Below are 11,628 nucleotides of genomic sequence, written 5' to 3'. Positions count from 1 at the left end.
GGTAATGCAGAAACTAGAATAGGACTGGATACAAGAATTTGTTTTTGAATTTTCATCGGCATTGCCTGTAACGCAGAAACTAAAATTTATTTGCAGCGCGTAAGTAACCTCAGGGGATTCATTACACTTCGATGAACATGTGCCGTAGCGTGCACAGGGCCCCGAGCCGTAGTAGCGCTATTTCATCTTTAGTTTTCTGCACTGCTGCCTTCTCTTTTACTATCCTTTATATCTATCGAAACAACTCTTCAACTATCGACCTATCTAGGGTTATGAATGAGTAAAGAGATATGACACGTTTTACCGAAAGTGACAGTTTTCATTAGACACTCGCGAAATAAAAAGAAATACCAGCATAATTTTAATAACAGTCAGAATTTTAATCATCAGTATGTACAAAATTTTCAGCAATCGCAAACATTTTTTGGCAACAATAGAGGGTTTTCTCTGCAACAGCATCAAAACCAGCCGGTTGGCATACCTAACCAACAATGTAGTCTGCAAGGTCAACCAAGCTTCAATGTTTCGCCGCCTACACGTATAGCGTCGGCTCCACCAAATAGTAACGCACAGCAATAAGGAAATCACTGCGTACAGAAGATACATCATTTCAATTCCTATCGCAACGCGCCGTGTAGCAATGATTGTCTGTCATGAGAGGTAAGAGTAATGAGCACAGTTTTCAGAGTAAAAGTCGGTCTTAGCAGCAGCAGAATCATCCGCGACAACAGATTATCATGAATGAACCAGACAGTCGGTATCATCCCGAACCTAATACGTCAGGAAGAAATAACAGAACAGTACAAATAGTCGAGATGCCACAGCATCCTCCCGCAAATAACAGCACGTCAGAAGAATTTGACTAGATACAGTACAGGTTGCATCTTCCAACAACGTAAGCACTACTTTTGACACGCAGAATGTTATTCACGAGAATGTTATTACTTTTGACGACCTCCGAAACACTCTTTTGCAGGAAAAACCAGTTATTCAAAAAACCATTTCCCACCCTGTCATTGAAGTAAAGATTGGATCATCCACATTTTCAGCAGTAATCGACTCTGGATCACCTATGTCAGTTATAAATGAGGAAACTTTCAACGAATGTAACGAACAGAATACTTATCCTACGTTACCATTAGGCAGAACTAAAGTAAAAGGAGCAGTATCTGGTAAAGGAGTAGATGTAAAATTACAGGCACGCTTATCATTTTGTATTGCAGGTCATACGTTCCACTCAAATTTTTGGATTGTTCCCTTATTGACAACAGACGTTATTTTAGGTACGAATTTTTTGGTACAACACGACGCAATTATTGACTTTCAAAATTCCTATTTAATGTTAAAGGATGAAAATGTACAACTGGCATTAGAATTTCAGCACTCTTTATCTGCAGAAGAACAAACAATCGGTCAGAGGTCATTTCTGCATCACGTAACATAGACTGTCATTCCACATTGTTCACAGATACGTTCGTTCACAACTATAATAAACCAGACAAGCCGACTATGACGTTATGCAAATGATTTCTGATGAAGTTAAACAGAGCAGCGCAAATACAGACGACGAACGTACGCAACTACGCAAAATTCTTTTACAGCAAGCTCCAGTTTTTTACAACATCCCTGGTACTATGTCCGGTTTCATGTATGAATTTCAAGTTAAACAGCACGACACGTTTAAAGCCAAACATTATCCCATTCCGTATATTCACAGAGAACAAGTTAAGAAAGAATTGCAAGCTATGCTTGACCAAGGCATTTTTGAACCGGCAGTTAGTCGGTACATAAACCCGCTCCATATTGTTAAGAAAAAGGATGGATCTCTTCGACTCGTACTTAATTCGCGTCATGTCAACGACATTATTATTAATGAAACAGATCGCCCACAGACACTAGAAGAACTTCTACAGAAATTTCAGGGTACTGCTGTTTATTCCACATTAGATTTGAAATCGGGATTTTGGCAAATTCAGCTCCACCCGAACTGCAGAAAGTAGACAGCATTTCTCTGTTTTGGTGACTTATCAATTTTGTAAATTACCGTTCGGTTTAACAATTTCTTCAGCAGCATTTATTCGCGGTTACAATACTATACTTCCGACAGAATTAAAAGACAGAATCACAACGTATGTGGACGACATTCTTATTGCAGAAGCTAACTGGCCTGAACGTAATCTGATTCTGGAACAACTGTTGCAAACTTTTCGTGCACAAGGACTCACAGTTACTCTTAACAAATCGCACATTGGCAGAACTTCCATAAAATTTCTTGGACATGTAATTTCAGCAGAAGGCATTGCGCCTGACCCGGAAAAACTTCAAGCTTTACGTGACATTACTGTTCCAACAACTACGCAGCTTTCTGGGTTTAATTAACTTTTTCCGTAAATTTATTCATTATTCTGCTTTAGACACCCCTAGATTGGGCCAACTGACGGGTAAAAACGCTATTTGGTCCTGAGATAGCCAAGCGCAGTCTGAATTTGTCAATCTGAAACAAGCTTTGTTGAACGCACCGCTTTTATCACACCCAGATCTCACTAGAAAATTTTTTCATTGCCACCGACAGTTCTAACACAGCTTTAGGTGTACACATTTTCAAGGAAATTGAAGAAGACGGTAATACAGTAATTAAAAACATCGCCTTTGCAAGTCGCATTCTGTCACCTGCTGAACGCAATTATTCTGTCACAGAACTTGAAACATTATGTGTTGTATGGGCATTTACGAGATTTAGGCAATTTCTTTGTGGAAGACACACTACCGTTTACACAGACGATAGAGCTATCCAGTTTTTACTTTCCGCTAAATTTACACATGACAGATTAAGCAGATGGAAACTTTATTTACAGGAATTTAATTTTACAATTGTTCACATTCCCGGTACACAAAATATTGTAGCAGACGCACTATCCCGTTCTCTGTGCAACAATCAGCAAGACATCGCAACCAACTTCTGCCAAGCAAATTCTAGCGTCATGTATATTCAACATGTCGCATTTGAAAATTTCATTTCATCGTCATTACGAGACATAGCACAAGAGCAGAGTAAAGACAACATATGGAAAGAAATTAAAGACCTTTGGCAAGATAAGAATAACGTTACCATTAGGAACCATTACACGGTACGCAATAACATTCTGTTCCGCCGCTCTCACCCTGACGGCAACAACTGGTTGTTATGCATTCCTGACGAACTTGTTAACAAATTAATTTGGTATACTCATTTGAGTTACGCACATTATGGAGCCAGAAAATGTTTTCTTATACTGAGACAAAACTGTTATTTTGCCAACATGGAGAAACGTATTCAACGAGTTTTAGCGTCATGTAAAATCTGCCAGAAAGCTAAATCAGACACGACTTCACATATTCCTCCGTTACATCCCATTGTACCTGTTAAATTGAGACATGGCCGCTGTAGACATTTTTGGACCGATTCCCAGAACCAATAGAGGTTTTTCCTACATCTTTGTCGCTGTTGAACTCACTTCGAAATTTGTTACCTTCACTCCGTTACGCAAAGCTACTGCTAAATCTATTTCGAATGCATTTGTAAAACATTTTTTATTTCTTGTAGGGCATGTATTGAAAGTAATTTCCGACAATGGACCACAATTTCGATCTGCGATATGGACACGTATGTTACGAGCTAGAGACATTTCTTCGATCTATATATCCAAGTATCACGCTTCTTCGAGCCCTTGTGAACGACTGATGAAAGAAATTGGTAAACTGTGTAGAATGTACTGCCATAAAAGACATATTGATTGGGATACACATATACTCTCATTCCAGGATGTAATTAACTCCATATCAAATGAATCCACTATTCTATCTCCGACTGTCATATTGAAAAATGTTGAACCACCTAACAAAATTAAAGAATTAGTATCCTTTCCTACATCTCATCGACTACGCGACCATGAAATAATTGAGATTGCGCTCAACGACATCAAACGTGCCGCAGAGCGCCGGAGAAGACAGCAAAAACAGGTTTGTACACGCCGTGACTTTCACATTGGACGTACACACTATTTATCCAACAGAGGAAAGAGTAGATGCAGTAAATCTGATCTTCTATACGCAGGTCCATACAGAATTCGCAGCATTCCTCATCCCAATGTGGTACATGTCTCCAATATTAAAACCCTTAATTGAATGAACATACTTTATGATTTATCACATTGTAATGCCTTTTCCGGTTATTGATATGAACACTTACTGATGATTATCATCTTTTTTCCTGTCAAGGTAAGGTTAGCAGGTCGCTTTTCTTGTCGTTATATATCAGACCGTGCACATTTTCGATTTTGTGTATGTACACTCCTGGAAATTGAAATAAGAACACCGTGAATTCATTGTCCCAGGAAGGGGAAACTTTATTGACATTCCTGGGGTCAGATACATCATATGATCACACTGACAGAACCACAGGCAACAGAGCATGCACAATGTCGGCACTAGTACAGTGTATATCCACCTTTCGCAGCAATGCAGGCTGCTATTCTCCCATGGAGACGATCGTAGAGATGCTGGATGTAGTCCTGTGGAGCGGCTTGCCATGCCATTTCCACCTGGCGCCTCAGTTGGACCAGCGTTCGTGCTGGACGTGCAGACCGTGTGAGACGACGCTTCATCCAGTCCCAAACATGCTCAATGGGGGACAGATCCGGAGATCTTGCTGGCCAGGGTAGTTGACTTACACCTTCTAGAGCACGTTGAGTGGCACGGGATACATGCGGACGTGCATTGTCCTGTTGGAACAGCAAGTTCGCTTGCCGGTCTAGGAATGGTAGAACGATGGGTTCGATGACGGTTTGGATGTACCGTGCACTATTCAGTGTCCCCTCGACGATCACCAGAGGTGTACGGCCAGTGTAGGAGATCGCTCCCCACACCATGATGCCGGGTGTTGGCCCTGTGTGCCTCGGTCGTATGCAGTCCTCATTGTGGCGCTCACCTGCACGGCGCCAAACACGCATACGACCATCATTGGCACCAAGGCAGAAGCGACTCTCATCGCTGAAGACGACACGTCTCCATTCGTCCCTCCATTCACGCCTGTCGCGACACCACTGGAGGCGGGCTGCACGATGTTGGGGCGTGAGCGGAAGACGGCCTAACGGTGTGCGGGACCGTAGCCCAGCTTCATGGAGACGATTGCGAATGGTCCTCGCCGATACCCCAGGAGCAACAGTGTCCCTAATTTGCTGGGAAGTGGCGATGCTGTCCCCTACGGCACTGCGTAGGATCCTACGGTCTTGGCGTGCATCCGCGCGTCGCTGCGGTCCGGTCCCAGGTCGACGGGCACGTGCACCTTCCGCCGACCACTGGCGACAACATCGATATACTGTGGAGACCTCACGCCCCACGTGTTGAGCAATTCGGCAGTACGTCCACCCGGCCTCCCGCATGCCCACTATACGCCCTCGCTCAAAGTCCGTCAACTGCACATACGGTTCACGTCCACGCTTTCGCGGCATGCTACCAGTGTTAAAGACTGCGATGGAGCTCCGTATGCCACGGCAAACTGGCTGACACTGACGGCGGCGGTGCACAAATGCTGCGCAGCTAGCGCCATTCGACGGCCAACACCGCGGTTCCTGGTGTGTCCACTGTGCAGTGCGTGTGATCATTGCTTGTACAGCCCTCTCGCAGTGTCCGGAGCAAGTATGGTGGGTCTGACACACCGGTGTCAATGTGTTCTTTTTTCCATTTCCAGGAGTGTATGATTGTTTTCCTATCGAAAGTAGAATTTTTGTCTATATGCACAATGAAATGTTTAAGATGTAACAAACACCAGTTGACATTGACATTTTGCATTATGATATCACAACATCTTGATTATTTTACATTTTTTGCTACTGCATTATGATACTGTGTGTACATTTTTTGCACTTTAAAACTGTATGTTTTTGACCTAATACGTTTTCTCTCATGCTATTCTGTATGCTTAATTATTTTACTAGAAACAAGTTTTTATTTCATGGGTATATGAATTAAATGCAAGATATTTATCCATATTCATCATTTTTCAGAAAGCAATACCGTGTAAAAGAAATGAATTAAACAACCACAGTGCTTTACTATGAAATGGAAATTTTACCATCAGAATGAAGGAAAGAAAATGCAATATATTGTCATGAAGAGTAAATGGATCAGAATTAACAAGCATTAACCAGAATATACTGTACACATCGTATGATAGCAGTCTTGACCATTTTTCTTTCAGAATACAAGGCGATTGATGCAGACTGTCACACAGAACTACAGATGTTAATTTTAGTGATGAAATACGCTAGAAGTAAGAAACTCTATACTATATGAAGTAATGAATGATAATGAATAGTTGTATGAAATAAATGGTAATATGAATATGCATAATGGAGTGTATTTTTTGCAGATAATAAATGATCATGAATAGTTATATGAAGAATATGCTAATATGAATAATGAAGTTTTCTTTGCAGATGATAATGATGAAGTTTATATATTTACTGTTAGTTAAGAAATGCTATGTAGTTATTTAAGTAACTGTTGCAGTTCCTTTTGACAGTATGTCTTATGTCGCATAGTATAATGACAATGTTTTGGAAAAGCCAGCTAGAGTACATACATATTAAGTACACGTTACATTACCTATTAATTCGCAGTTCACTATTTTTCAGCATAATATGCATTTCTTCTTTCAGCTTAATAATCCATTTTGTATTTTTTCCAGGAGAAGCTTTTCGTGACATAACATGCTATAAGCAGTTATTAAACCTGTTCTAGTACTTCCATTTTTTTACCCAGTTGTGTATCATTTACGAATGCGATCACATATACTGTACTTGCTTCATAACCTTGCTACAGCTGACTCCTGACGAATGACGTTAATAATCCTTATTTCCAGCAATAAGTCAAAAGCAAATATTTTCATGCCCCAGCAATTAATCATCGATCCCAGTGCAATGCACCAACTATTACCAGTATACAACTAAATAATGCTACCAGTTTAAGATATATTTTTAGTCCTAAAGATAATGCAAATTTTCTGTATATTGATTCCATTGTGTCTATGTATTATTGGACTACCGACCTTGAGTAATAGTTCCAATGTCTTTCATTTGAAATATGTCTTCTGTCACTTACATGATATTATATATATATACACCAGTAGCTTGATGCTACACTCAATAGCTTCTGTTTTAAATGATGACTTGTGAATAACACTGAATAATGTTTTGTAACACTGTACGAATACTTTGTAACTGGCCAATGAATGCCACTGATTACTGTAATATGATGACTTATGCATAAATGCTATGCCATTAATTAAGTCTTGCTTTGAATGATGACTTCTGAATAATGCAGAAAAATGTTCAGTAACTAACCAATGAGTGCCAATAATTATTCAAATCGGTTGATACACTAGGGTAATTCTATGATGACTAGCATAAGACTTAAAGTGTCCTTCACCTTCTGACCCAATTACCAGCAATTACTGCAATATCCGTTTGTCCTGTCCATCCTCATGGTCATGATCATGGAGCACTATATTGGCTTTTGCACTAATTCTACGTTGCTGTAAGAGTATGGATTCTAGAAGAATATGGTGTTGACATATCAAGCTGTCCACCATCTTGAACGATAGAGATGATATGGTCCTGTTTGGTGTACGTAATGTACTACCAAAATGATAACACTGAATATTAATACAACATTTCAGTGTCTTGGCTACACTGAAATACTTCAGGGAAGAGAACTTCAGATTGTCTCACTTGGTGTTGTGCTTCTGTAGAAAGATATGGACTTCCAGTGCAGCTACGTGCAACCTACTGTGCTACAACCAAGATGCAATCCTTCCCATTCTTTTCCTAGTTTTTATAAAATGGTAAAGACTTATACAGTGCGTTTAAAATTTTGTAAAACGATAGATACTTATACAGTGCGTGTACACTTCATTTCATTTGTTAACAAGATCAGTTGTCCTAAGTATGCTCTACAGAGCGTGTGCACTTTATTTCACTCCTTGATATGTTTATTTGTTGTAAAAATGCTGAAGACTTATACAGTGAGTGTGCACTTTATTTCATTGCTCAATTTGTTTAAATACTTACAAAATTTAAAAACTTTTATAGTGTGTGTGTGTGTGTGCACTTTATTTCATTTCTTAATGTGATCAGTTCATGTAAAAATGCTAAACACTTATGCAGTGCGTGTGCACTTTATGTCATTTGTTAATGTATTTTGTACTCATTGCGTATATACTTTGTCATTTCTGAATATGTTTCTACTCAGTGCATGTGCACTCTAATTTTTTAATATGTTCTGCACTTATCAATGATGTATATACTCTGACTGTAGACAAAGTAACTAAATAGATTATAGAAAAATTTGTTGCTCATGGCAAGTCCAATTGACTCACCATCGCTGCCAAATTTTTGTCCGGGGTGGAATGTGAGCTAACTATTTGTAGTATCGTTCGCAGAACCGATCGCGGTCCTCTGGTCTGGAGCAGAGTGGAGGGCTCAGACGATTCTGCGGATATCTGGGGTGCAAATTTCTCGACCTCCGTTATCGGGTGGAGAAATGTAGGGTCCCCCTGAATAGGTCAGGTGTCCACTACACGCAGAAAGCGGCTACAAGGGTAGCGGAATACGTGTGGAGTGCACATGTGGGTTTTTAGGTTAGAGAATACCCTCCCTAGGCCCGACAAGACGCCTCCTGAGACGCGGCAAGGTAGGAGTAGTCAAAATGCAGCAGGGAATAACAATATTAAAGTGCTAATAGTAAACTGCAGGAGCATCTATAGATAGGACCCACAACTGCTCTCATTAACAAACGGTTACAATGCCCACATAGTACTAGGGACAGAAAGTTGGCTGAAACCACATGTAAACAGTAATGAAATTCTAAACTCAGATTGGAATGTATACCGCAGAGACAGGCTGGACAGTGAAGGGGGAGGCGTGTTTATAGCGATAGGAAGTGCAATAGTATCTAAGAAAATTGACGGAGATTCGACATGTGAAATAATTTGGGTGAAGGTCACGGTTAAAGCAGGCTCAGACATGGTAACTGGATGTCTCTGTAGGCCCCCTGGCTCAGCAGCTGTTGTGGCTGAGCACGTGAAGGATAATTTAGAAAATATTTCGAGTAGATTTCCCCATCATGTTATAGTTCTGGGTGGAGATTTTAATTTGCCAGATATAGACTGGGAGACTCAAACGTTCATAACGGGTGGCAGAATCCAGTGAAATTTTTAAAGTGCTTTATCTGAAAACTACCTTGAGTAGTTAAACAGAGAACCGACTCGTGAAGATACAGTAGACCTTCGGCGACAAACAGACCCGAACTATTTGAAACAGTTAACGCAGAACAGGGAATCAGCGCTCATAAAGCGGTTACTCCATCGAAAATTTCAGCCCTAAATAGAAATATTAGAAAGGCAGGAAGATTTTTCTGATTTGCAAAAGTGACAAAAAGATTTGTGTATACCTGACGGGTCAACACAAAAGTTTTGTCTCAAGTACAGATAGTGTTGAGGCTCAGTGGAAAAAGTTCAAAATCATCGTACAAAATGCGTTAGACGAGTGTGTGCCAAGCAAGATCGTAAGAGATGGAAGAGAGCCACTGTGGTACAACAACCGAGGTAGAAAACTGCTGCGGAAGCAAAGGGAACTTCACAGCAAACAAACATAGCCAAAGCCTTGAAGACAGACAAAAACTACGCGAAGCGAAATGTAGCTTGAGGAGGGCTATGCGAGAGGCATTCAATGAATTTGAAAGTAAAGTTCTCTAAGTACTGACTTGACAGAAAATCCTAAGAAATTTTGGTCTTGTGTCAAAGCGGTAGGTGGATCAAATACTGTCCAGACACACTGACCGAAATGGCATTGACACAGAGGATGACAGACTTAAGGCCGAAATACTACAAGTCTTTTTCCAAAGCTGTTTCACAGAGCAAGACTGCACTGTAGTTCCTTCTCTAGATTGTCGCACAGATGACAAAATGGTAGATATCGAAATAGACGACAGAGGGATAGAGAAACAAAATCGCTCCAAAGAGGAAAGGCCGCTGGACCTGATGGGATACCATCTACATCAATACTCCGCAAGACACCTGTCGGTGTGTGGCGGAGGGTACCTCTGTCGGTTCTCCCTTCTCTTCCAGTCTCTTATTGTTCGTAGAAAAAAGGATTGTCGGTATGTCTGTGTGGGCTCTAATCTCTCTTATTTTATCCTCAAGGTCTCTTCGCGAGATATACGTAGAAGAGAGCAATATATTGCTTGACTCCTTGCTGAAGGTATGTTCTCGAAGCTTCAACAAAAGCCCGTACTGAGCTACTGAGCGTCTTTCCTGCAGAGTCGTCCACCAGTTCGATTTTACACAGAGTACGAGAAGGAACCTGCCCCCCCCCCCCCCTCCCTTCTTGCAGCGGTGTACCGTAAGTCTCTAGAAGAGCGTAGCATTCCAAAGGATTGGAAAAGGGCACAGGTCATCCCCGTTTTCAAGAAGGGACGTCGAACAGATGTGCAGAACTATAGACCTATATCTCTAACGTCGATCAGTTTTAGAATTTTTGAACTCATTATGTTCGAGTATAATGACTTCTGGAGACCAGAAATCTACTCTGTAGGAGTCAACATGGGTTTCAAAAAAAACGATCGTGTGAATCCCAGCTCGCGCTGTTCGTCCACTAGACTCAGAGGGCCATAGACACGGGTTCCCAGGTAGATGCCGTGTTTCTTGACTTCCGCAAGGCGTTCGATACAGTTCCCCACAGTCTTAATGAACAAAGTAAGAGCATATGGACTCTCAGACCAATTGTGTGATTGGATTGAAGAGTTCCTAGATAACAGAAGGCAGCATGTCATTCTCAATAGAGAGAAGTCTTCCGAAGTAAGAGTGATTTCAGGTGTGCCGCAGAGCAGTGTCGTAGGACCATTGCTATTCACAATATACATGAATGACCTTGTGGATGACATCGGAAGTTTACTGAGGCTTTTTACATATGATGCTGTGGTGTATTGAGAGGTAGTAACAATGGAAAATTGTACTGAAATGCAGGAAGATGTGCAGCGAATTGACTTATGGTGCAGGGGATGGCAATTGAATCTCAGTGTAGACAAGTGTAATGTGCTGCGAATACATAGAAAGAAAGATCCCTTATTTACCTACAATATAGCAAGTCAGCAACTGGAAGCAGTGAATTCCAGAAATTATCTGGGAGTACGCATTAGGAGTGATTTAAAATGGAATGATCATATAAAGTTGATAGTCGGTAAAGCTGATGCCAGACAGATTCATTGGAAGAATCCTAAGGAAATGCAATCCGAAAACGAAGGAAGTAGGTTACAGTACACTTGTTCGCCCACTTCTTAAATATTGCTCACCGGTGTGAGATCCGTACCAGATAGAGTTGAAAGGATCATTTAGTAATCGCGAAAGCGTTACGGATATGATAGACTCCAACGGAAGACTCTGCAGGAGAGACGCTCAGTAGCTCGGTACGGGCTTTTGTTGAAGTCTCGACAACATGCCTTCACCGAGGAGTCAAGCAGTATATTGCTCCCTCTTACGTGTATCTCGCGAAGAGACCATGAGGATAAAATCAGAGAGATTAGAACCCACCC

This window comes from Schistocerca gregaria, chromosome 2 (genome assembly GCF_023897955.1).
Source record: "Schistocerca gregaria isolate iqSchGreg1 chromosome 2, iqSchGreg1.2, whole genome shotgun sequence".
Taxonomy (NCBI): domain Eukaryota; kingdom Metazoa; phylum Arthropoda; class Insecta; order Orthoptera; family Acrididae; genus Schistocerca; species Schistocerca gregaria.
This window is presented reverse-complemented; position numbering follows the sequence as displayed.